Source organism: Lepus europaeus, chromosome 23 (genome assembly GCF_033115175.1).
Source record: "Lepus europaeus isolate LE1 chromosome 23, mLepTim1.pri, whole genome shotgun sequence".
Classification (NCBI taxonomy): domain Eukaryota; kingdom Metazoa; phylum Chordata; class Mammalia; order Lagomorpha; family Leporidae; genus Lepus; species Lepus europaeus.
The window spans coordinates 11153944-11178991 of record NC_084849.1 but is presented as its reverse complement, the minus strand read 5'-3'; positions in this window follow the sequence as shown (position 1 = coordinate 11178991).

Here is a 25048-nt window from a genome sequence, read left to right as displayed (position 1 = left end):
TGCCTCCAGAAACGAGCCCGAGAGGGGCAGGTTTCGACACCGGAGCCCCGGCTTCGGCGTCTCCGCTGGAAGCACGGGGAAACCAAAGCTCAGTCGCTGGCTCAGAACGGAAGTCCCTGTGCTGGACGCCAGGCTGCCATGTCCAGGATCCCCATTCTACAAACAGGGTGGCGTCTGTCTACAAGGAACACAGTTGCTCCCTAGAAAGAGCTAAACACGGCCCGAAGGTTCACTGGAAAGGAGTCTGACAGCCCCGTCTCTTTCAGCAAACTTAACCTGCCAAGGAGAAGCTGGGAAATGTTGGAGACGTTTCCGGCCCCACAGTCACCGTGCGACAACTGAATTGTGCCATCTCAGTGCAACGTCGGCTTTAGAAAATAACTTAAAGAATGGGTGTGGCTGTGCGCCAATAAAACTCTACTTACAAAAAGAGGCACTGGGCTCTAATCGATTGACCCTGGAGCTCATTCAACACAAGCAAAATCCACTCAGAGAGGAAAAGGTGGGGAAGTCAGGTATAGTTTTCACACGGAGAGATTTGTCGTGTGGAGGAGGAGAAGAGGGGACAGCATTTCCACCTGTCTTCAATGCCCGGCAGCAGCCTGATGGAAAGAGCCCTGGAAGTCACTTCTCTCCTCATCCAAACAGGAAGCAGGGGTAGAGCAGCCCAGATGCTCGGTGCTTCGGGTTTTGTAATTTTTAAAAAATTTTGTATATCTGTTAATATATAGATATCGATATATAGTGAGATGTCTTGCTGGTCTCTGCAGGAAACTCCCTTTCATTTCACTGATACGGTCCATGAGGGTGCCTCAAAAAATTTGTGGGCGGTGCCAGCACTGTGGCATAGGAGGTTAAGCCTCTGCCTGAGATGCTGGCATCCCATGTGAGCGCCGGTTCGAGTCCCGGCTACTCCACTTCTGATCCTGCTCCCTCCTATGGCCTGGGAAAGCAACGGAAGATGGACAAGGGGATTTCAGGTACCTTTAAGGGTATAGAATAATCTGGGCTACTGTGGAAGATGTAGGAACCAAAGAGAACTTAGCCTGACAGCTTTGCATGAGGAAGACCTTCTCTCTTCACTCCGTGCAACTTAGCACGTGCTGATTAAACTCCAACCGCCCCCTGCACTGAACAGACCTGGTGGAAGATGGCGGTGTGTATAAAATATGGTCTCTCCCCAAACAAGTTCCCAATGAAGGGCGAATATGAGCACTCCCCAGGTGCTATTGTGAGAAAAAAGAATTTTCAGACTTTCTCGGGAGAGTGCATCCTGAAAATAGCTTCCAACTCCAACCACCACGGACACAGGGGTGTGATGTGGGCTCCGGAGACACCTGCTCCCTTTGGGAAGACGTTGAAAGCTGACGTGGGGAATCATATGCACCTGTTGACAGTGGAAGAGGAGCTCTCTGCCTCCTGTGGGGAGGACAGGCGGGAGGAGGCCTGTCTCTGAGGAAGATGACACAGGGAAGACACAGACCTGAGAGAACCTGCACCTGGACGGAGGTGGGCTGTGGGGGGTCAGGAGCCAGGTGAGGCTGACACTCCGGTCTCTGGATCCAGGAACTTGGGATTTACTCGGGTGGGAAGCAAAGGATCAAAGCAAGACTCCTTACAAGCCAAAGAAATCCCAGGAACAGCCTTGAGGGTCGAAGAAGGGGAAAGAAAGAAAACTTCTGAGCACTTGAACATGCGCTGTCTTGTCCAACCCTCCAACAGCCCTGTGTGGTCAGCATTAGAGGCCCTTTTTACAAATGGCAACAAGGAGACGTCTGGGAGGTAAAGCAATTTCTCTATGGATCCAATCCACTCTCTTAGCACCAGTGTCTGTGACCTTTTTTTTTTCTGCTGGAAACACACAAACCAAAATGTGTGTATGTGACCAGCCTTCAACCTGGGCCACACCTGGGGAGGTGGGGAGGGAGGCTGTGGTCTCTTTGGATAGCAGGTGGCAAACACCTGGTCTCTAGTTCTAAGTCCAGGAATTGCCAACAGATGGGACCCCCAAACCAGAGGATCTAGAAGGCTCCTTTTACAGGCCAGGAGATGGAGAAAGAGCGTACATTTTCAGGCTAAGGTGCACTGGTTGGTATTGGGGAAAACCAATCCTTGGAAGGAAACGAGGCAGGTCAGCCAAGTTCCTAGGATTATATCCCTCTCGCCTGGCCGCCGTCTGCCAATTGACCTCAGGGAAGAGTCAGTCCAATGAAAGGCAGGCTCCCTGTCCAACGAGACTCGCTTCTAGGGCACGGTGCATCCCCGTGAGGCTGGGAAGAGCCAGCCTTGAGGGAGGCAGAAGCAGTGAGAGGAATCCCCAGGTAACCAGGATAATAACAGCTCACCTGTGCGGCACCTTTCATCTGGGGCTCTCAAAGCCGCTCACCACCACCCAATTAATCTTCTCAACACCCACTGCACCACCAGCCCCCAAAGAAGGTGTCATTACAGTCCTTTTATGAGCAAAGAAACTAAGAGGTTAGTTGGCTGGTTCAAAGCCACAAAACAGTTGTAAGGCAGAAGCCAAATTTAGGATGATTGCCTTCCTATGATCACAAGGAACTGGAGAGAAAAGATCCATTTGTAGGAGGGACTCTGATTACCGCTCTGAGTCATTCATTTATTCAGTAGTCATTCACCCCACCTCCATCCATCCGTCTCCCCACTCAGCCATCCTTCCATCTGCCCATCTTCGTAGCCATCATCCCTTCTTCTTTCCATTTGTCCGTTCATCCAAATTTCAATTCATTTATTCATTCATCCCGCAATCTAGTAATTCTCCAAACTATATATTTTTCTCTATTACAGGACTTCATGGGTCAAAAATGTATTAGTTTGTAAAGTCTTTGAAATGGAGGGAGTTTTTTGTTTGTTTAATTCTTAGTTCCTAGCTGAAGGAACTGAAGCTTAGGCAGTCCAGGTTCTTTCATTCACTCGTTCACTCGTTCCTTTATCCACAGATATGGATACATTCTTTATCTGACTTCACTTTCTTAGCTCCCTGTCCACCGTCTAAGAGGCCTGGATCTCCTCGCCTGGAGCCTCTCCGTGCTCGGAAGCTTCCTAATTGGGGAAATCTCCATGAGGCCTTGACTCAGTGGAGGACTTGGCATACTTTACCCAGTACAAGGAAAGCTTGAAGCTGGATGATGAAATAGCTAGACCGGTGCAGATCCTGGAATGGACTCACGTTGCAAGCATGAATGTAGCTTGTCCACAAAAAGAGCAAGTCTGGTGGAGACAACCAGGGTTTTTGGGTGTATGAGTTCCACCGTCGACGAAGGTTGGAGAGTACATGAAGCCAACTGATTGAGCAACCTGCTTTGCTTCTGTTTTCATATGAGTCAGCAATAATAATGTCTTTTACAGGTCCCTACCACTCTTCATAATTGGACCCATTTTCCTCCATTGCAGCTAGAGAACACCAAGATGGAGAATTGGGACAGCAGGCTGCCTGATGGTTCCAGTCCTGTGTGCCACGTAAGGACAGGGAGGGCACCCAGGATGAGACTGCCCCCTTCTCACAGACCATGCCTCCAAAGACGGCCACGGCCAACTTCTCCAGACTCAGATCCTGGGGCATGGAGCCGTGTCTGTCTGCCTTGCTTACCAAGACCTCAGATCTGCACAGTAGGCACTCCACCAACATTCACTAAGTGAAATGTCCCACGTGGGAAGTCCAAGTTCTCTAGAGGGTAAGGCTGTATCTGCACGTCCATGTCTCGATTGCCTCACACGAGCAGAGCCTCTAGGAGAACCAGCAAGCTTGTCCTAACCAAGCAACTCTTTATTTCCCTAAGAGATGCTAACAGGACAGGGTTTACTGAAGAAGTAAAGCCAAGGGCATGCAGGCCAGTTGATAGACACTGGCTCTTCTCAGCTGCCTCCACTGCGAGGAGAAATATTCTCTGTGGACCAGAATGCCAGAGACAGCAGGTTGGTCATTCCCCTCCTGCACTTGCTGGGGACAGCATCCTTCCGTCCTCTGTCCATTCGCTCATTCCTTCATTCACCCACCAGACACTGGCACAGTCTTCTTCTGACTTTCCCTTTTCTAAGGTCAATGTCAGCACTTATCTTCTAAGATGTTCCTTTAAGTCCAAGTCTCATCTCCTCCTTTCGTGGAGGGGTTCACTGAGCACAGGGCCATGGGCTAGAGAAAGCATTGTGAGCGAGTTCTCAAGGAGTTTGAAACAGACATGGATGGAGTCATCATATCAGTTGTAATCCTATGTAATCATATCATGGAGAAATTACATCATCCCAGACCTTCCCATAGGTCTGGATTGGTTTATATGAAATAAGATACAAAAATAAATTTAAGCCATCCTCAGCCTCTGGCAAGCACTGCCCATCAATAGAATTCACCATCCATAGTGTTCGTAAGTAAGTGTCCTTGATATGCTGGGGTGGGAGTGGTAGCCCACCTCCCAACACCCCATCACTGCCTTCTGGTCTTTAGAAAAGCATCAGACAGGCTCCTGTGGATGGACATTCTACAGCACACCTGACGACCGCTCCTCAGTACAGCCAAGGTCATCTAAAACCAGGGAGATCTGGGCAAAGGAGAGCTGACGACTGCGTGATGTCGTGCCCCGGGGGGGATCCTGGAACAGAGGGAGGAGAGTACGTGCTGTTGTTGCTAATAACGCCCAGGCATTGCTCCACTCACCGTGACAAACAGACCACACTCATGGAAGCTGTTAACAATAGGGAAATAACCGTGTGAAATACATGGGAATCCTGGGGCCCTCTTCATCGTTTTCCTACACTAAAACTGTTTCCAAATAGTTTCAAAACCATTCTAAGATAAAACATTTGTGCACTTATGAAAAAGCCATCAGTTATGTAGTTGAACCATATAACAAAGGAAGCAGAACGAGGTGGGGGCAGGGGGTGTCTTTTCAACTTTCTTAGTGTGGCCCCTTCCTGAGCGTGGGAGGATATTTTTGGGTAACGTGGATCCGTCACCCACCTGTGTCTGTAAAGGCAGCTGTCGTTTGCTCCTGCGTCACACTTGCTTGACTTCCAGGCTCTTGGGAGACCTAAGGCGCTGACTGTCACCATGGTTTGTTCTGGAAGGAAGCCGATCTGTGTGTCCCCAGCACAGCCTGTTACACTCCACCCACTCTTATGTTTTAGCCCCTGCCAAAGATCATGCCTTGCCGGAACCGTAGGTCTCAACATGGAAGGAGAGACCGCCAACGAGGAACAAGGCGACTATAAGAGAAGCCCCTGTGTCCCCTCCACTGTCACAGCCAAGCCTGGTGTCGGGGTATTACTGGCTGCCCTCAGAACTATGTCCTGCGTCAGGGATCACCACGGAGGCAATCCTAAATTAGGCATGGCAAATGCCTCTGTGTTAATAACCCTTGGCAGCCCCTCACACCTTTCATCCCGCGAATCTCAAAGAACTCGTCCAAACGTTAATTAATCTGGCCCACAGCACCCCTGCTATTATTAAGCCCATTTTACAGATGAAGAAACAAACATGAAGCTATGCCAGTTGTGCAATGCTGCTGGCTCGGGGTGGGAGGAGCTGAAGTCAACCTGAGCAGCCTTGCCTCCACCATCATGGCTCTCTGGGGAGAGTGACCCAGGCCACCGGGGAGTCTGGAGCCACACACATTTGGGGCTCGTGTTTGTGGCTTGAGAGTTTGTGTATTGCACGACCACGAGGCTGTTTCATGACCCCCGTGTGCCTCAGTTTCCTGGGAGAAGCCTGGGAAGATGGCCTGCCTTCATCCAACTGGGCACAAAAGGGGCTGAGGGTCCGCTGGAATCGAATGTCTTGGCGTTTCACTAAAGGGTGGAGGGAGGGGAGGCGGACATGTTGCGACGGCACAGGGTCTCAGCATGGGAAGCCGAGGTCTGTTAAAAGGAGATCAGGTTAATGCTCCAGCCTCCAGCCATCAGCAAAGCAGGGGCAGGGGGAGGCTGCAGGTGGTGTGTGCCATGGGAGGGTTACAAGGGTCCGGTTGGAGGAGCAGGTTCCTGGAGGAGAAGGGGGTCTTCGCTCCTTACCAACCCTCCTGTACCCCTCCCAGGGCGAGGACTGCTGTGCCGTGGACCGGTTACTTCTGAGCAGTCAAAAATAGGAGCGAGCTGGAAGATTTTCTCCAGGGTGGACAAGCACTGGTGCTTCGGGCAAGGGCTAGTTCCAGGTGTGGCGCCATCCGGAAGAGGAGTGAGGAGCTTGGTGGGCCGGGACCCCTCCCAGTAACCACTTTAAACAGTGAGCTGCACTCGGGCACAGGCCCTGAACAACAGACGCCCAGTGTGCCCACATCGCACTCAGAAGCTGGGCAACATTGCCCTCACTCGGAGTTTGAGTCATCCATTATCACACACATGAACACACCCACACACACATGCATAAACACAGGCACACACACTCACACACACGCATACACACATGCACACACTCATACATACTCCCACACAGGTGCACACTCACACATCCACACACTCACACACACGTGCACTCACCCACACACCATTGCCAGCGAGCCAGGTAAGTGGTCTCCAGGGAGCATTAGAAGTTCTACCAAAAGCCTCCAGACCTGAGCAAGCCTCTCTTTAGCTCGCTTCTTCCACCTAAGACTCCATGTGAAGAAAGAGGAAGGCTGGGATAAAAACCTGTGCAAGTCTCAGAGGCAACAGCCCGTTCCCACCATAGATGGCAACAAATTCTTGGCTGCATCGCGCTACCTTCCTGGACGCACCCGGCCAGATAGGGCCTCGGTGCACTGCAGAGGCTGCTCCGTCCTGGGAAGAAGAGAGAAAAATCCAGACTGGGGGAGGAACTAGGCAGCAGCGCCTGCTGAGCCTGTGAGTGAGGACCAGAGCAGTAAGAGGGGTGTGTGTGTTGACCCTAGAGTGAGAAAAGACCGGGCATGCAAAGCGCTCGCCATAGGGCTCCCTCCTCCTGGCGCTCCACAGGTGCACATTGGGGTCCTCTTCTCATCCCAGCCGGTCACAAGGGATTTAAAAGGAACAGGATCTGGGTATGTGAGCTACCCTCTCACTCTCGCACTGAACCTGTACTTACTGAAAAGCTGCCTGCACCAGATACAGGGCCAGGCGTGGGTACACAGGAGTACGTGGGGACCCAGGGCAGACAGACACCCACACCCAAGCACCTGATCATTTCAGAGTGGCAGGTGCCCCAGCAGTGGGGCAGGGAATGTGGGCACCTCCGAGGCCTGACACTGGAGTAGAGACCCAAATGAGGAGAGGGAGCTGGCCCACGCCAGAGTAGGGAGAAAGTCCCAGGACAACTGATGCCAAAGTCATAAAGCAGAGTGAACGTGGCGAGCCCAGGTGCCGTCTGGGGCGAGGGGACGGGAGCCCACTGAGCTTCTAGAGCTGGAGGCTTGCAGCAGCCACCTGTCCCCATGGAGACCACGAGAGGCAGGGGCACCTCTCCGGGATCTGAGGTAGGCAGCGGTGGCTCCAGGCAGACCAGCCACATCTCACTGTACCGACTCTGTTTCCAGTCTTGGACACCATGGCCTTGCCTACGGGCGTAAGGTGGAAATGAGTGCCACTTGTTGCAAAAACACAACGGGCTGCTGGTTAAATGTGAAATCTACAGGGGCAAACAGGTACGGTGCTGTCAGAGAGAGGCTGCTTGGTGACAACCACGATGCAGCCGTCATCGCCTTCCAAGCAACTCAGAGGCGTCGGATTTTATGTTTGTGTCTCTGCACTTGGAGAAAGGGGAGCAAGAGGGAAGATAAAATGTCTCGTTAGGAATAAAAGTGTTTTTAAAAGCAAATGCCGCATGCAACTCTGTAATCATGGAGTCTGCCTCAGGACCAGGACTAACTGGTAACATTCAAACACGAAAATGGCTTTGACTTTGGGCGTTAGAGTCTAAGGGATGATTTTTCCCCCTTTTTGCAAAGCACTTTCAATATTGTCACACCATCTTTCTCATTTAAAGAAAAAAAAAAATAGAGACACACTCCGGCAAAGCCCAGAGATGAAATTGTAGCAAGAAAGCCATTTCACAGCTTGCCTTAATTTTGCTTCATTCTTCTATTCCCAGGGGAGGTTGTCCATCATTACCTGGCTACAGAATTGAATAGGTGTGAAACCCAACCTGATAGCAATACATCACTCCCTACTGAACTTCAAAGCTCAGGCCAAACTGCCTATAAAAATAGTTTTCATACCGGGCCTTAATCTCTTTCATACATTTTCCCCTTTTCTCATTGTGGGCTGTTTCTCTCTCTCTCTCTTTTTTTAGTTTTACCAGCCGTTGGGTGAGGACTAGGTGAGAGTTATGCATCACACAGCCAATGGGGGTTGGGGGGACACCAGGGTTCCCGAAGTGTGAGCTTTGGTTCACCGGGAGGCCAGAGCCTTACCAGATGCCTTTATCGAAGGTATCACTGGCAGGGCTCTGATGAATGCAGACACTGAGCTCCTCACCATGATGTGGTAACAGGTACCAATGACTGACTATGGGCAAATCCCGGACCATAGTGGAATAGTAGAATGGGGATTCTTGCCCAGGTCCCACCGTCTTGAGGCCTTGAAGCTGTATAACAAGGAATCTGGACAGAGCTAGGGTGTTAGGGCCCTGATGGCTGAAGCTGTCCAAAGTCATGGCCACATCCACAACTCACCTTTCTCCCCCATCCCTCTGTCCTGAGGGTTGAGGGCTCCACCCACTGAACATTCTCAATAGCACCCATTCTCTTCTTTCTGGACTCGGAAAAATTACAGAACTGAAGCTGCTGAACCGGGAGAGATTTTTATCGGGCGAGGAGGTTGAGATTTTGACATGTGAGTGTGGAAAGCAGTAACAAAGAATGAGAATAATGAAAATGAACGTGAGTACGGCGCTCAGGACAGGCCAGGCCCTGTCCTAAGCCCTCCTGTAGTCACTGGCTTCCTTCTTAGGACAGCTCTTTGAGGAAGTTACTCTCTTTACAGATAAAGAAACACAGGGACATTAACCCACTTCCCCAGGTCACACAGCAACCAAGAATTTTAAACCCAAGCAATATGGCTCTTTTTTTTTTTTTTTTTTTTTTTTGACAGAGTTATAGACAGTGAGAGAGAGAGAGACAGGGATAAAGGTCTTCCTTCTGTTGGTTCACCCCCAAAATGGCCACCACGGCCAGCGCACTGTGCCAATCCAAAGCCAGGAGCCAGGTGCTTCCTCCTTGTCTCCCATGCGGGTGCAGGGCCCAAGGACTTGGGCCATCCTCCACTGCCTTCCCAGGTCACAGCAGAGAGCTGGACTGGAAGAGGAGCAACCGGGACAGAATCCGGTGCCCCAACCGGGACTAGAACCTGGGGTGCCAGTGCCGCTGGTGGAGGATTAGCCTAGTGAGCTGCAGCACTGACCAGCAATCTGGCTCTTAACCGGTCTTTTATTTAAATGCCTGGTCAACATTATTATCGCTGATTTGGTTACTCCTGACATCACAACTATTGAAACACTGTATGTGGGAGCCAGCGTTGTGGCACAGTGGGTTAAGCCACCGCCTGCTATGCCAGCGTCCCATATCGGAGAGCTGGTTTGAGTCCCAGCGGCTCCTTTTCCAGTCCAACATCCCGCCAGTGCATCCAGGAAGACAGCAGAAGGTGGCTTACGTGCTTGGGTCCCTGCTGCCCATGTGGGAGACCCAGATGGAGCTCCTGCTCCTGCTAATGGCTTCCCAGCCTTGGCTGGTGCAGCTGTTTAGGGAATGAGCCCACAGATGGAAGATCCTTCTCTCTCAGTCTTTCTGCCTTCCAAATAAATAAATCTTAAAAAAAAAAAAAAAGAAGAAGAAGAAGAAAAGAAGTCTTGGACATGTAGCTTGTTTTATACAAGGGTACTTCAAAATCTTCATGGAAATGGGAGTTCAAAGATAATTTTAGGGGCTGGTGCTGTGGTGTAGCAGGCAAAGCCGCTGCCTGTGGCGCCCACATCCTGTATGAGCACCGATTCCAGTCCTGTCTGCTCCTCTTCCAATCCAGCTCCCTGCTAACAGCCTGGGAAGGCAGTAGAAGATGACCTAATGGCTTGAGCCCCTGCACCCACGTGGGAGACCAGGAAGAAGCTCCTGGTTTCTGGCTTCGGCCTGGCACAGCTCCAGTCGCTGTGTCTGTTTGGGGAGTGAACCAGCGGTTAGAAGACCTCTCTCTCTCCTCTCTCTCTCTCTCTCTCTCTTACTCTGCCTTTCAAATAAATAAAGAAATCTTTAACACAGAAGATAAGTTTATTGGGGTGCAAAAAAGCTTTGGCTTCTATACACAAGTTTTTCATGAAGACTCCTCACATGCGTGCATTTAAACTTTTCCAGTACCAAAATAAACCCACTTTTTCCACAAAGTTTTGACGCGTCCGAGCGCTTGTGTGAGACATTTTCTTCCAACCCTTTCCATCTGCCTCGCTGGAGGCGACACGGCCAGATGGGGTGGGACAGCGTCTTCCTCTTACAGCCCGGAAGAGCAACGGAGTGAAGTCGCGGCGGCAGCTGCGTTCATGGCTTCGGAGCTTGTACGTGCCCACACCCCCCAGCGCATCTCAGCACAAGACGTGGACATGAGGCCGTCTCTGTCATGACGTTGTAAGCAGTCAGAGCTCAGCTTTCCTGGTTGGATGTGTAGACGCGGGGTGAGAAGGCATCAAGTAGAGGACGCCGACTTCCAAGGAAGCAAAGGAAGGAGCCCGAAAGGGACATTCATTTCGGGACGAGAGAGGCAGTGCGCTTGCCCTCTCACTGGTCAGTTCCCGGGGGCCCGGGGGAGTCGGGCTGAGCAGGGGGCTTTGGAGACAGCCTTTATGGAGTGAGTGATCACCGTGTGGAGTGGGCACGCCCCCAGGGAGCAGGGAAAGCTGTAACCCTGAGCACATTTGAGGACGAGGGAGACAGGCACTTAGAGGAAATAAATGATGTGTTCACGGGGAGGGAGACGGCTCGTCCGAATGGCGGAGACCTCTGCTTGTGCAAACGCGCCTTTGAACGGCGCTGGGTGGGGTGCAGCCTTGATGGCTCAGTAAGAAGGGACTCGTTTGGAGTGGCTGTCAGTCCTCTTGCAAAGCGTGGCCTCTCTCAGAGATGAGTCCACAGCTCTTCCCGCGGCACAAAACTTCCTTCTGGATCTGGTTCGCCAGCAGCCCTGTCTGGAGGTTTCCGCCCCAACGCACTGTTTATTTCTCGCTTTTCCTCCTGTGTGCCTGCTGCGCCTTCTCTCCAGCCTTCTGCGATCCGGGATGACCTGGGTCCTTTCTGTGTGACTGGCACAGTCTAATCTTTGGAGGCAGGCGTTGTGGCTCACTTGGGATGCTCCCGTCCTATGCTGGAGTGCTGGTTCAAGTTCCTGCTACTCTGCTTTCAAACCAGCTCCCCGCTAATGCGCCAAGGAGGCAGGGGATGATGGTCCAAGTACTTGGGCTCCCTCCACCCACGTGGGAGGCCCAGATGGAGTTCCTGGCTCCTGGCTTCTAGCTGGCCCAGGCTGTTGTGGCCATTCAGGGTGTGAACCAGCAGAGAGAAGACCTCTCTCTTTCTCTCTCTCTTACTGTCTTTCAAATAAATACATCTTTTTTTTTTTTTAAAGTCTAATTATCCAAGGGGTCCCTGAGCTGCCCTATTTGTAGAAAGACTTTTCTCTACTTCCCTGGGCACACTGGATCCCTTCTCCCCCAGCCCTCCCAACCCCCAGCACCTTCTAACGTCCATAATCCAGTGCACTCACAGCCACATGATGTGTCTGGCCCTAGTCTGACTCCCCAGCTGGACTGAAAACCAGAGGGCAGAGACCAAGCACAAAGAAATTAAAACACAGACTCTGTGGTCAGACTACAGATGTGGCCTCAAGCAAGTTCCTTAATTTCTCCAAGCCTTGATTTCCTCCTCTGTAAAATGGGACTCACACTGGTGCTTTCCTCACATGGTAACTGTTAAAATGAAATGAATCCTGTATTTCAGCAGAACATTTAACCTAATGCCTTTCTTTGTTTATTATGAACTCATCCCTTTTTTACAGAGAGTTACAGAGGCAGAGTTATGGAGAGATAGAGAGAGGGAGAGAGAGAGAGAGAGGTCTTTCATCCTCTGGCTCACTCCCCAAATGGCCACAATGGCCAGAGCTGGGCTGATCTAAAGCCAGAAGCCAGGATCTTCTTCCAGGTCTTCCAGGGGCCCCAAGCATTTGAGCCATCTTCCACTGCTTTTCCAGGCACATAAGCAGGGAGCTGGATCAGAAGTGGAACAGCAGGGACTCGAACCTACGCCCATAGGGGATGCCAGCGACACAGGCAGAGGCTTAACCTACTAGGCCACAGCACCAGCCCCTATCTGTTCATCTCTAAACACCCTGTGTCTAGCAGCAAGATGGACCATAGAAAATAGTTCATACTAGATGCAATACCTTTGGGCATTTTTAGCAGAAAATATTTTTGTTCAAATTTAAAAGTTAAAAAAAGCAGTACAGAGAATTGCTTGAAGAGCATTGATTCCGGAGCCAAGTTACCTGGGTTCGTTCTCGATTCTCTAACCTACATGGGACCTGGTTTTGACAAGGTAGTTTCGCCTCCCCATGCCTCAATGTTCTCATGAGAAACCTCAGGGGCGTTATGAGAAATGAATGAAATCCCCCATGGAGAATGCTCAGAACGGTGCATTTCATAGGAAAAGCATTCTGCACGTGGCCAGCCGTGGACTTGCTATTCGGATCTCAGTCTATAGGAGAGGCTCTTGCCGGTCATTTTCCACTGCAACTCCCAGAAAAGCTGCTGAGGACATAGCCAGTTTGAAAAGCGAGCGGATTTGGCTAGCCCGTGCCTGTCCACTGCTTATCTGGCCCCATCCTGCACCGGGAAGACAGATGGCCGGTCCCGGGGGAGGGGAGGCCTCTGTCCCAGTTATCTATCGCTGTGTAACAAACCGCTCCAATCCTAGTGACTTAAGATAACCACAGTCATTCATCTAGCGCAGAGATGTGTAGTTCGGCAGAGACGGCTCAACTCTGCTGCGTGGAGTGACAGGTGGAAGTGTTCAATCGGGAACAGAGGCCTCACTCACAAGCGACCCATTCACCGAGCAGGGCTGCCAGGTCCGTCAGCCGGGACCTTGCTTCCTCTCCATGTGGAGTCTTGAGACTGCGTGGACTGCCACATGGCGTGGCTGCTGGCTCCAACAACAAAGTGTCTCCGGGGGCCTGGGAGGGGACTGCGAAGGTCAGGAGACCCAGCCTCGGAAGATCTCCCAGAGCTCATCTACCCCACCCCAGGGGCCAAGCAAGTAGCTAAAGTCAGGCCAGATTCAAACAGGGAAACCAGACTCCACCCCTCAAAATAAGGAATAGCAACACAGTGGTGGAATCCTTAAATTCCAGGTCTCCTGGGGGGGAGGGAGGAGCATGACCAGGCCAGAGACCCCACGAACCTTCACAGCCCATGAGCGGCTTTCGTCTCAACCCTGCTCCCACCTGAACGTGTCTGCTTTGGATGTTGGTCCCTCGGAGAAGTTTTGTGAGAGTTCCTTCTAAATCATGTCCTCCAGCTTTGGGCAAACAGCGACGGAGACGTCCCCAGGCGTGTGGCGGAGGGCAGAGGTGGTGAACAATGTGTTAGCCCTGAGAAGAGCTGGAAGGCAACACAGCCAATCACTCTGGGCTTGACAGGTGCAGGTGAGAAACATGTCAGCTGCAGTAAGTGGAGTTCTATTGAGCAGAGAGAGAGACGGGATTCTAATTGGATGTACAGAAGCACAAAGTATCTTCAGTGACGGCTCAAAACCATCCATATAGGAAATTCTGAACATGTATTTCAGGATGTTGATAATAAATTATCCACCCTTGGGAGTCTAATAATTTAATATATGACATAGGATTTGGGAGCCAGTGCTGTGGTATGGCTGGTAAAGCCACTGCCCGCAGTGCCGGCATCCCATATGGGTGCCAGTTTGAGTCCTGGCTGCCTCGCTTCCAATCCAGCTCTCTGCTGTGGCCTGAGAAAGCAGTGGGGGATGGTCCAAATCCTTGGGCCCCTGCACCTGCATGGGAGACCTGGAAGAAGCTCCTGGCGCCTGGCTTTGGATAGACCCAGCTACGGCCGTTGCGGCCATTTGGGGAATGAATCAGCAGATGGAAGACTCTCTCTCTCTCTCTCTCTCGCTCTCGCTCTCGCTCTCGCTCTCTCTCTCCCCACCCCACCCCCCACCTCCTACCACTCTGTAACTCTGCCTTTCAAATAAATAAATAAATAAATAAATCTTTTTATTTAAAAAGAGAGAGGTATCAATAGATTTTAAAAGCTATGAAATTCCAGGTAGGGGCTGGCTCTTTGGTATAATGGGTTAAGCCACTGCCTGTGACATTGGCATTGCAATGGGTGCCAGTTCATGTCCCAGCTGCTCCACTTCCAATCCAGCTCCCTGCTAATGACCTAGGGAAAGCAGTGGAAGATGGTCCAAGTGCTTAGGCCCATGCTGCCCATGTGGGAGACCTAGAGGAAGCTCCTGGCTCTTGGTTTCAGCCTAGCTCAGCCCTGGCCCTTGGCCATTGGGGCCATCTGGGGAGTAAACCAGTGGATGGAAGATCCCTCTTTGTGTCTCCCTCTCTCTGTAACCCTGACTTTCAAATAAATAAATAAATCTTTTAAAAAATCAAAGCCAATGTACTGGGGAAGAATGATGAATTAAGAGTTTGAGGTCCTGAGTTTGTGTCCTGGCTTCATCATTTAGTAGCTGTGTGGTAGTAGAGAACTGAATTAATTCCTCTGGGCTGCAATTTCTCTAGTTTTTTTAAAAGATTTGTTTATTGATTTGAGAGGCAGAGACACATAGAGAGGGAGAGACAGAGAGAGAGGTCTTCCCTCTACCAGTTCACTCCCCCAAAATGGCTGCAATAGCCAGAGCTGGACCAATCTGAAGCTAAGGGCCAACAGCTTCCTCCAGGTCCCTGACGTGGGTGCAGGGGTTCAAGCACTTGGGCCATCTTGCACTGCTTTCCTGTTTTCCCAGGCCATCAGCAGAGAGTTGGATCAGAAGTGGAGCAGCCAGGACTTGAACGGGCGCCCATATAGGATGCCAGTGCCACAAGCAGAGGCCTAACCCCGTACATCACCCGAGCTGGCCCTCTGCAGTTTCTCCATTAACTACTTCAGTGAAAAACACCCCAAGGAGGCATGACAACATGCATGTCTCCCTGGCACAGTATCTGGCCTAAAGCAGATGGCCAACAAACATTCTTCAAGGTGTTCACTTGCAGTTATCATTAAGACAGTGCCCAAAAGGATGCTGGACACTTGGCCCCGAGGAGTGCGACATTGAAAGGGGCTTTGATAAAAGCGTGCAGTGTTGCCAAGCTTGGAAAACTCCAGAAGAAGATAAGAAACTTCTCCCCTGCGTGGCGTGGAAGATAGGGAACACACGAAGTTCATGGAATTTCTAAAAGTCGAATGTCCATAGGCCCCAGATTCCCACTCCCTGGCTTAAACAGTCATTCTACCAGAAAGAAAGAGGGGTCGCCTGCACCCACTGTGTGCAGACTACAACAGGCACCCCATTTTACACCGCCTTTCTTTGTAGCTCGTTGCGGTTGGGATTGAACATGTACAGCACACGGACTCTCTCTCCTCCGGAAGCCAAGGCCAAGCTCATCTTACAATCCTCTCCCCAACCTCTCATCCACTCCCCACGTTGCATGTTCTCCATGCATGTAAGTCGCATTAATTCAATGATCCCTGATGGAGCTTCCAGTTGTGGGTTTGTAGGCTCCCACGCCAACCATCTGACCGGAATTAAGACCCAGAACTTGATCGCAGGCGGAGGCTTCCAGACAGCAAAACATGTAGGCGGAAAATCCAGAGTCAACGCTGCACTCCCTGATGCTGCTCCCGGTCCCAGGGCTCGCACGTGTCCTGCATATGGGAGCCCATTGACGTCACGGGGAATTTCACGGATGGAACAAATGAAGAGGCGGCGGGAGACGTGTGCAGCAGGAAGCTGTCAAGACCAGGAAGCTTCGTGACCAGGACATGAGAGAACGCACCGCAAAACACGGAGGGCAAGCAGTGTGCTGGCGGGCAGTGGTCACCGGCCGCCCCTCCGCACGTGCTACGGTGGCGCCCTCACCCCGGCCACTCGGCTCCCCGAAGCTGGGAAGCTTGGGTCGATTCCACAACAGGAGCCTGACCCCACTCTCCATCGCAATCCCCCTCCTCACCCCTGGCCCCTGCTCTCTCCCAGCAGTCCCCAGACAAAAACAAAAGACCCATTACGAAGTTATTAGCTTCGGCTCGCATATCCCGCCGAGTGAGACAACTGCCAACCCCACTTGGATCTGAAATGTTTAACAGATTTGCCCACATCTAATTTCTGTCACTGTGTTTACGAAAGCACAAGGAACCCAGAGAAGCAGGCAGCAGAGAAAAGTAGTAGGAATGGGATTGCGGGGGGACCCGCGGAGGGGGCACGAAATAAATGCCAAGATCCTTCAAAGGGGGACATTCCTGCCTGTGGTTCGCAAGCACTTCCTCTCCCGCAGTCCTATAATCACGCCCCACTGTTCACCAGAGCAGTGTTTACATCCAACACCATTACCGGCAGGGGAGACAGCGAAATTAAGGCCTCTGCTCTCTGTTCTCGAAGGCCCCATTATCTTTTCCCTCCCCTCTGCCCCCTTTCATCAGACGCCTCCCCCATGCGAAGGGGTAAAAGGCTTTAATGGGATTTTGAAGATCTTAAAAGCCAGGCGGTTTGTTTAAAAAGGAAAAAGCCCAAGAGTGGGATTCCTGGGTCCACTTCTTGCAAGAGGGAACAAACTTTGTTCTATTTTTTCCCGACTGCCAAATCGAGTGTTGAGTTTGAGGTTTGTGTTGGAGAGATGAGCAGACCACACAGAGCTGCCCGTGGACAGCCCCGTTTTCCCGAGATGCTGAGAACTCGCTCCCACAGCGCTCTCTGGGCTGGACATCTTCCTCCACCTCTCTCTCTCTCTCTCTCTCTCTCTCTGAGCTGACTCTAAGGCCCGAGTTGGCACCAGCATCCTGAGCGTGGTTAGCCAGGCCTAATGGCGGCCAAGGGAACAGAGGAGGTGGTGGAGGGAGAGCAGTCAGGGGGAGAGGAAATATTGCATGTCGGCAAATCCGAGAGGGTTGGATGTTTGGTTTCTTCGTTCCCCAAGGCTGGGAAAACCCCAGTCACACACAACCACAACCTTTGGCAGGGACAGAGACTGGGCTTTCCAGAGCAAGGGTTGTACTCAGTATTCTTTTTCCGTTTCGCTGGGCCAGTTCTGCCCTGCCGAACCGGCGCTGGAGTGCCTTGGGCTTTGCTGGGCCATCGTGGGGTTGAGGAGGAAGAGTGCTGGGAGTGTGGCGCTTGGATGGGGCCTTGTGTTGTGTTGGAGACCTTGCTGGCTTGGTGGGTGACGTCACAGGGGGATATCGGGTCATCTTGTGTTGCCGCAGTGCTGTTTTGGTAGCTGGAGGGCTGCAGGACTGTTTCAGAGGCCATGTTGGGGTGCAAGGCTGTGTCCATGACGGGTGCTGCCGAGTTGGACTGTGACGTGGTGAGTCTATCCAGCACGGGTGTTGTTCAACCCTCCCAGTAATAAAACCTAGCCTGTCCTCCCGCTGTTACCCAGTGGGCCCTCTGCACAGAAGCTGACGGCTCTCGGGAGACAGGAGACAGAACTGTGTCTCCAGGAATCCCAAGGGAGACCTTCAGGTCATCAAAGCACAATTACGCAGATTGCCATTGGCTGCACATCAAGTCCCAATCTCCAGGACTCTTCGGCAAAGGAGCGATGGGGTCTTTCATTACTGCATTCTCTGCTTTCCCTCTGTAGCAGCCTCCCTTCTGACTGCACGGCGCTTCCAGCCAAATCCCAAGTCTCGCCTCTCCCCTTCGTGCTGCAAAAAGCTTCCTGAGTTCATAGGTCTTGGGGCATGGGCAGCCGAGCCACAAGCATGGAGGACGACAGAGCACGACCTCTCCTGCTTCCAGAAGCACACTGCTCTCTGCATCAGCAGGCACAGATGTCACCCTTGCCCAAAGTGACAGCCAGCCAGCAGGGCCAGCGCTGTGGCGGAGCAGACTGCCACCTGCAGTGCTGGCATCCCATATGGGCACCAGTTCGAGACCCGGTTGCCCCACTTCCGATCCAGCTCCCTGCTATGGCCTGGGGAAGCAGTAGAAGATGGCCCAAATGCTTGGGCCCCTGTACCTGCATGGGAGACCTGGAGGAGGCTCCTGGCTCCTAGCTTCAGATCGGCGCAGCTCAGGCCTTTGTGGCCAATTGGGGAGTGAACCAGTGGATGGGAGACCTCTCTCTCTCTCTCTCTCTGCCTCTTTCTCTCTGTGTAACTCTGACATTCAAATAAATAAATAAATATTTTTAAAAAGTGACAGCCAGAAAAACACCTTGTTCTGGGGGGGCAGTGAGCACTCTAATGCTCCTTTCACAATGGAACAAGTCCTGCCACCTACAAAGAGGGTACCAAAAGTCACGAGAGAAGTGGCCGTTCATTGCACACTCACACGGGGCTGGGCCACCTTGGTGTGCCCCATCTTACTGCTTCCTGCAATATCTCAGCGTGGGAACAATCATTCACGTTGACAAATTCATTCAATAAATATTTCCAGAGCAGCTACGGTGTGCCGGGCCCTGTTCTTGGCACTGAGACTGCCACAGTGAACAGAACAGACAGACATACTGCTTGCTTGGAAGTTCCAGTCCTGAGGACTGGGACGCGGAATCACAGAAAAGGAGAGATCCCTGCCCAAAGCCACACAGCTCAGACTCGGCCCCAGAACTACCTGACCCCGGTTGCACCGATATTGGGTTCTACCTTTAAAAAGGCACTCATCTGTCCTCCTGGGAGGCATTGATTTGCTTTGGCTTTTCTAGGGTTTGGGGTTATGTTTTTGTTTTCCAGATTAGTTACTCTGTCTTCCATACAGTTGCTTCAATGTTCCCATGAGCTGGAGACATAAATAACCCAGCATGGAACCTCTATGGCTCCAGCGTTGATACATTCACACAGCTGGAGCTGGGCGCAGAAAGAGCAGGTGCAGAGGGAGTGATGGAGTCAGCTGCCCGATAAGATTAGAGCTGGTATTGCTGAGCTCTGAGGCACAATCCTAGCCTGAGAGAAATCCTGGCTGAGACAATCTATTCCCAGGCCAGAAAGAGTGATTGTGCTAGAAAAGAAAGCACTTTGTTTTATTTTAAATTTTTTTCTAAAATTGATCAGTTTTATTTTTCAATTTTTATTCAGCCATAATTTGTTTATTTGAAAGGCAGAGAGTCAGAAATAGACAGAGAGAAATCTTTTATCTGCTGGTTCACTCACCCAATGCCTGCAATGAAACTGGACCAAGATGAACCCAAGAATCCCAAACTTAATCCAGATCTCCCACATGGGTGACAGGGACCCAAGCACTTGGGCCATCACCTGCTGCCTCCCAGGTGTGCATGAGAGAAAGCTGGAATCAGAAGCAGGACAGAACTTGAACCTGGGCGCTCTGACATGAGACGCAAGTATCCCAAGCAGTTACCTTTACCACTCTGCCCAACACCTGCCCTGGGCTGGGCTTCATTTTTGAACAAGGGACAGTGCGCATGCAGGGCCATGGCTTCCCTTTTTCACGGGACAGCAGAAGAGAGAGATGATTATATAAGGAGTTTTCAAAAAGTTCTTGGAAAACGGGTATTATGGGGGGGGGGGGTGGATCACGCATGGATCTAAGAAACCGTTGCACCAAAATAAACTTCATTTTGAATTCCACTTTCCTGCAAGCTTTCTGAAGTGCCCTCGGATTAAAGAGAAGGACTCCAAGCTCCAGGGGCCAGGACTGAGGCTCTCACAGAAGCTTTTCTGGAGAACGGGCTCATCATTTTGCGTCTCTGAAACTCAATGCCTTCATTTGTTCAATGGGGATATTCTTAATATTCTTTTTTTTTCTTAACTTTTATTTAATGAATATAAATTTCCAGTATACAGCTTATGGATTACAATGGCTTCCCTCTCCCATAACTTCCCTCCCACCCGCAACCTTCCCCTCTCCCGCTCCCTCTCCCCTTCCATTCACATTAAGATTCATTTTCAATTCTCTTTATATACAGAAGATCAATTTAGTATAAAGATTTCAACAGTTTGCACCCACACAGAAACACAAAGTGAAATATACTGTTTGAGTACTAGTTATAGCATTAAATCAAAATGTACAGTACATTAAGGACAGAGATCCCACATCAGGAGCAAGCGCACAGTGGCTCCTGTTGTTGACCCAATAAATTGACACTCTAGTTTATGGCACCAGTAACCACCCTAGGCTGTCGTCATGAGTTGCCAAGGCTATGGAAACCTTCCAAGTTCCCCGACTCTGATCATATTTAGACAAGGTCATAAAAGACAGGGTGAGGATAGTAACCAATGATCCTAAGAGTGGCATTTACCAGGTTTGAACAATTATACAGCATTAAGTGGGGAAGAGGACCATCAGTACACACAGGTTGGGAGTAGAGCCATTGGTGGTAGAGTAGAGGTTATGATTACAAAGGAATGAGGCCCAAGTGCACTAGACAGGGTCTAGAACAAAGGACAGAGTCATTATTAGAGGAGCTAAGAAAGGTGCTGTCTAAGCTACAATTAAGTTTTCTGATTGAGAGGCAAACAGAACCTGATAGAAGGGGCTTGATAATAATCTGGTGGGCTTCAGGCTTTGTAAATTCAAAGGCCCAGACCTATCTATCTCTTCACATGGGGTATATCCTAAGGGAGGTGTGAACCTCCTAGGGGAAGGCACTCTGTTGACTTTCATTACTTGGCTGGCCTGGGAGGAGAGCTGGCCAGGTAAAGGCAGGGGGCATCTCTAACAAGAAATTTACAGTTCTGCCTGCAATGTTGCTGACCCTACTTGACCATACCCTCAGCTGCAGTGGTCACTTTGGAAGTTGGGCTGAGTGAAGGGCTTTTCAGCTTGGAGCCAATAAGATCTGTGGCTCTGACCTGGGCATCCTTCGACTCCAGGGCAGTTCCATTTCCAGTGATCCAACTCTTGGCAGAGCTGCCAGGGCTCTTCACAAGCTGACTTCTGCTGAAGCCCAGGCTTACCACATTGAAAGCCACTGCAGTGGACTGGCCTGTTGGGTCTCCTTGAGGGCAGATCACTGTACAGATCAGCCATTAATCGGCCTGCCACCCATTGCTTCTGATGCCTAGCTTTCTTTTCCTCCTGGTTTGTGTTAAAGCAGACCAGAGGATGCAAGTCAAGGGAGTGCCCGTGTCCCATCTCTAATCTTCGGTGGCCTGAACTACAAGTCTATAGTCACAGGCATGTTCTGTAGTAGTTTTTCTAAGGTAGACAATGCCCATGAGGAAAATTATATTCTCACTTTAAAACTTTCTTTCCCTTTGGTCTTTCCCTTTCCCTTTGTTTTTTCTACTTACTGTATACTTCGCTGATGGCGATGTGAATCTAGCTATGAGATTATTAGTTAAGTTCTTATTTTGGCTATGCTATTACAGAAAAATGTTAGCCATCTCTTATAAGGTCTAAAGATTAAACTGTGCGTCCTACAGATTCCTTCATAAAAGAATTAGTTCTCTACCTTGAAGAGAATAGAGAAATGAAAGAACAAGTTGGGCTTAGAATAGAGAAATGAGGGAGCCAGTCCTAGATCGCTTGCTGACAATAGCAATATTACATGAATACTTAGCAAACCGTTTCAACCCTTAGATAAGAACTTAAGAAAACATTTACCAGAAGGTCCAATGCCTTCTATAAATTTTAAGAATAATGTATTTGAAAACACCTCTTAAATATCTAAGATGGTGTAGTTTGTTTAACCAGTAAACTTAAGCACAACCATATAAAATGTTTTTAGTTTCTTTCTACCAACAAGTTTAAAACATATGATACACAGATTCAGGTCACACAAATTAAAATTTATCTTTGATTGATTTTAGCAGCTTAAATTTATGGACAATCTTATCTAAAAGCCATTTAAAATAAAACTCTTAATAAAATTTCCCCATGTGGACATACAATATGTACGCACATATAACATAGCATAATAGACCAATATCAAAATCCCTTACCCTATACCCTTCGGGGCTCCCTATTGCTACAAGGGAATGGGCCCAAGAGGTGAGCTCTGTCAGTTCTACAGTGTGGGTTCCTACTCCTTTATGACCTTGGCCAAGTGGCCTAATCTCTCCACGCTTTTGTTTTGTAAGCTGTGCCCTCCAGCTCAGGGTTATTGCAAAGGTTAAACAATATGAATAGATACAAACTCTTTGAAAAGTTGTCCAGTAAAGGAATAGTAGGGACTCAAAAAATGCTAGCCCATGAGGCTGGCGCTGTGGCATGATGGGTAAAGCCACTGCTTCCAGTGCCGATATCCCATATGGGCACCAGTTCAAGACCCGGTTGCTCTACTTCTGATCCAGCTCTCTACTATGGCCTGAAAAAGCAATAGAAGATGGCCCAAGTCCTTGGGCCCCTGCACCCATGTGGGAGACCCAGAAGAAGCTCCTGGCTCCTGGCTTCAGATGGGAGCAGCTCCGGCTGTTGCGGCCATCTGGGGAGTGAACCAGGAGATGGAAGACCTCTCTCTCTCTGTCTCTCTCTCTGCCTCTGCCTCTCTGTAACTCTGCCTTTCAAATAAAATAAATAAATCTTAAAAAACAAAGTACTAGCCGTGACCAAGATCTTCATCATCATCTTTGTCATTATCATTGCTCGATGAAAGTTCAAAACTGCTAGCATTGCATACAAGGACCACAAAATCTATTTCTTGCCTACCTACCCAAGCCTGTCTCTTCCTGTCACCCCTTTTGTTCTGTGCACCAATCATTCTAAACCTCTTTGGTCTTTGAATACAATACAGGGGCAATGATTTATGCATAAAGATGTCCATAAGGCTGATATTTATAATGAAGATTTTTGAAGCCAAATATCCATCAATTAAAAATGATTAAGTAAAATTGTGGCATAGTCAAATATGTCACAATCATTTTAAATTATGACTCTAATAAATATTTAATGACATGAGAAAATGCTCTTGATATGACAGTGTATGAAAAATGATTCAAAATTCTATCTGCAGAGTTATCTCAGCCTGAATGAAATCAATTAAAATGCTTAACAGTGGTTATCTCTGTACTGTTAGGGTATTGGGGATAATTTTTCATTGTTCTTTGCCTATTTTCCAAGTATCATAGAGTCAGCATGTAAGCCTCTCATAATGAAAGGAGTAGAAAGCGGGGGATTGAAAAATAAGAGGGAAAAAGAGAGGAATTCAACCTTGATTGTTTCAAATTTAAATATTCTGGTATTGAAAGTAAACTTTATTCAAACTCAGTGCCTTCTCCCAACCTGCACACACACAACTGTCATCGTTCCTGTCCTCTTCTTTCCATTCATAAGAACAATACTGTGACTTTTAGTCTTAAACAATTGAAGAGAAAAGTTCAAGAAAAACCAATTCCTCTCCACAAACTAAATGAGTTTGTTAGGCTGCTTCCCAGGATAGGCAACATCTTGAAATTAAAAGAACAGTTGTGGTGTAGCAGGTTAAGCTGCTGCCTGCAGAGCCAGCATCTCATATAGGCATCTGTCCGTGTCCCAGCCACTCCACTTCTGACCCAGCACCCTGCTAATGGCCTGGGAAAGCAGCAGAGGATGGCGCAAGAGGCTGAGTCCCTGTGACTCACATGAAAGATACAGAGGAAGCTCCTGGCTCCTGGCTTCAGCCTGGCCCAACCCTGGCCATTGTGGCCATCTGGGGAGTGACCCAGCAGATGGAAGATCTCTCTCTCTCTCTCTCTCTCTCTCTCTCTCTCTCTGTGTGTGTGTCTCTCCCTCTCTCTATAATTTGTCTTTCAAATAAATAAATAAATCTTAAAAAGAAGAAGGAGAAGAAGAAGAAATACAATCTACTCCAATAGAACAAAATCCAAAACAGATTCAGTGGCCGGAGGCAAATTCATATTAAACTTAGCAAAAAGGAGACAAACAAATCGCCTAATTTTACCCCAGGATTTTGGAGCATCTCCCTACACCTAACTCAGAAACTGTTGCCTGGTCAACAAACTGAATCTCTCAAGAGCCCAGGTACCCCCGGAATGTGCAGTTTGCTGACAAGGGTGGGATGGGTGTGTGTGTGTGTGTGTGTGTGTGTGTGGTTGACCAGATGTCTTGATGCATACAGCCTCAGTCTCTCCCCGAGATGATGGAAAACAGAGATGCTGGGTCGCCCAGAATTTGACCAGTGTGTGTGTGTACACGATGAGAAAGACTAAAAGGGCAAGGTGCACATCAACCTTCTCCTTTCAGAGCAGCTCTCGTAACCCTGTGCTGTGATAGGTCATGATCTCCCCCAAACCCGCTTCCTCGTGGAACCAGGAGGTTCCCACGTCGACTGCAGGAGAGAGGCTGTGGTGGGCGTGAGCACCGTTTGATGTTTTGTCAAGATATGCGCTCCAACACCTCATTCTTTTAAAAATGATTTCCAGTGAAAGAACTTTGCCTCGGAGACAAAAAAAGGAACTAATATTCCTGCAGAAAAGCAAAAGCCCGCATTCCGAGGGATGCATGCTAGCATGGCTAATGTATCATTATGAACCTCTAATGAATGAAAACATTATTCACATTTTCCTGTGATTTTATGCTTGCTTATGAAGCATTTCTAGGGGGAGGGAATGAAAGAGACAAACGCTGTGGCTGGCATTGTTCCTTTGACATTACAAATAGCTGTATTTATGACGGTATTATACAGTTCATATATTTCCTTCTGCTAGTGCCAATAAAAAGATGGCGTTTGCCCAGCATCTGCTCTCCGCTCGTGTTTTATGTCTTACTTTCTTCAAGGGCCTGTGTGCTCTGAAGCAAAAGAGCTAATTTTTCACTGGAGGGGAAGCTGGTGTTGCTTCTATGGCTCAGGCTTCAGAAAGGCGAGACTGTCTTCTCTCTGTAAAGGGAAAAGTCTCGTTTAAGTTCAAGTTCACTACGGAGAGCTCCAGCTCCCCGGAGCTCTCACCATCTACCAGGACCTGGGCTTTTCCCATAGTACTCCCATCTGC